Source organism: Antechinus flavipes, chromosome 3 (genome assembly GCF_016432865.1).
Source record: "Antechinus flavipes isolate AdamAnt ecotype Samford, QLD, Australia chromosome 3, AdamAnt_v2, whole genome shotgun sequence".
In the NCBI taxonomy this organism is placed as follows: Eukaryota; Metazoa; Chordata; class Mammalia; order Dasyuromorphia; family Dasyuridae; genus Antechinus; species Antechinus flavipes.
The window spans coordinates 24,258,422-24,260,845 of record NC_067400.1 but is presented as its reverse complement, the minus strand read 5'-3'; the positions used below and the strand labels follow the sequence as shown (position 1 = coordinate 24,260,845).

The following is a 2,424-nucleotide window of genomic DNA, read 5'->3' as shown; positions in this document are numbered from 1 at the left end:
CAGAGAAAAGAAATGAGTTGGTTGCTTCTTATTTGGATTTTTTGGTGTTTATTCTCAAAAAAATTTTTTTTCCCTTGAAAAAGTCAACAGGCCTATAAAATGTAATATGCACACATACACATAGACACAAACACACATACACACACAACAAAAACAAAAACAAAAACAAAAACCAGAAAATGTCCACCCAAACCTCTGTTATACTTTAGTCAGCCAATAATTCTTCAAGTGAACTTACTGAGTTTGCACTAACACCTAAAGTCTTTTTAAAGCTGTCATTGTCCTGCTTTGGCACAAGCAGCTGAGCCTTTTTCCACCACTTAGAGATAATGATCTGGGGGATTACAGTGAAGTAAAGGTTGCTCTCCAACACCTTGATTGGGTTCCATTCAGCAATCCTCTGGCCTTCCCCATAAATAGTTTGGATAGCCTCCTACTCCTTGTTGACTTTCATGACATGAACTGGTCTTGGGCTGTAATTAGACCCTCATCATCTTCAGTGGTGTGAACAATGAATGTGACTTTGCACTCCATGTAGTTGTTGAACAGTTCTGCTTGTCTGGTGTATTCCAGGTATAGCTGTGTAATAGTTGCCACCTGTTTCTCAATTTTATCAAGAGCTTCTCTTCGACTTGTGTATTATCCAAGAACATCTCCCTGGTCATAAAGTATTGACATTTGAGGAATCAAAAAAATCCTGTTCATTTGCCTCCTGGACAGTGGTAGCAATTTGTTCCATGAGGAGCTGATAGGCTGCCATATAGCTCTCAATGACTTCATATTTCCTGATAAAGGTTTTGATGTCAGACAGGATTGCTATTTCACCATTCTTCTGTTTCAGTATGTCCTCCTTATCATCAGTCCATTCTTCCTAAAAAGAGATTTTTTGCCAGAATTTTTCAGCCAGATTGCCTCTCTAGCCACCCCATCACATTGAGCAGCCACTCTTCAAATCCCTTCTCTATTTCAGATGCTGCCAAAAGTTGCTAGTCTAAGGACCATCTTGTCATCAAGGGCACAAAGGTAAGGTGGCTATTCAGTCAAAGTCTGCTCTTTACAATATTGAAGATGATTTCCAGCTGGCACTTCTCCTACATGTTGGGCAGTTTGTGCACCCATAATAATCATAGAAGTCATCAGACTTCTGCTATATCTCTTGTGTGATCTTCTGAAGCATAAATTCTTCTAGTCAATAAATAGTAGGTGGAATCCACACTAGCTAGTCACTAGCCAACTTCTCATAAATCTCTATCACATGCTCATTCTCTTGACAGCCAATACCTTGCATATCCTGTTGGCCATTGTTTCAGTCTTCTGAGTCCCCCAAAAAGGGTGGTAGAAACAGATCACATATGTCATGATGGTCTTCTTATCCAACCTTGGAGTATCCATAATATCCTTGGGCTTTCACCATTTGGGAGATAACCTCCTCAAATTCAAAGGATTGATACAGGTTTCTGACAGGATTATCCTTCTGCAGGTTGTCATACTCAATCAGATCTGGTCTATGCCTGTGGATCAGAGCATTAAAAGTGAAATTATCCATTAGCTGATGTGAGAGTTCTTCATGTTGACTGTCTTGTATGGAACTCTTTTTCTGACAGATCTTTTCATCAGCAAAAGTCACTTCCACTTAGATTTCCTGGATGGCAAAAGGAAGGACAATGATTCAAATAATTTCCAATGACATCATTTCCCTGTCATTCACCATCTCTATGGAGAACAACTTGACACGTTTGCTTGCAATGGAGTCCAGAACTTTGTTCACATTGTTAATCTATGAATTCTGTTTCCATCCCTCAAATTTAGGCAGCTGTTGCCTTGAAATAATCTCTAAGAGAATTGAGTTTGAGATTATCTCTGAAATCTTTTGTCTGTTTTCTCAATCTGGGTGCCAGCTTTCTGCTAATGAGAATTGGACCATGTTGGGAAAGTCTTTTGTGCTGCTCTCACACCCCATTTAGTGACATCCCCATGATCAGACACCTCTGCCATTTCTACCATCACCATTGCTTTTGGGGCCATAATGGTAAAGCTGGTTCACTGCTTGTTAGTCCACTATATTTCTGTGCTCTGTCTTTTGCTACCCCACCACTGCTTCTCAGCAGCTACTGCCTCAGCTGTATTTTCTGTTTGTTTGTTTTTTAAGATATGGTTCCTTTGTGTTAGTTACCGAACACCCATAACTATTAAATTGATCAATTTTTTTTAGATTTACAATTATTAACCCAGCAGTAAATTCTCAAAAGCCTAATGTTCAAAAGTTGGTCATTTATATAATGAATCTCTATATGAAAGTAATTTGTCTGGGTAAGAAACCCACTAAAATTGGATTTAACATGGTAGGATCAGATTGCAAATGAATTTCAGATATTTTGATGCTTCCCATTTCCAAGTATTCATTTATAATGCATCTATAAAATA

The 2,424-nt window shown here is 38.6% G+C and overlaps 1 pseudogene; it reads right to left on the bottom strand.

Moving 5' to 3' along the window:
* Nucleotides 1–205: 205 nt before the first annotated feature.
* Nucleotides 206–2,025, bottom strand: LOC127556978 (alpha-actinin-4-like; annotated as a pseudogene).
* Between the last annotated feature and the right edge of the window lie 399 nt (nt 2,026–2,424).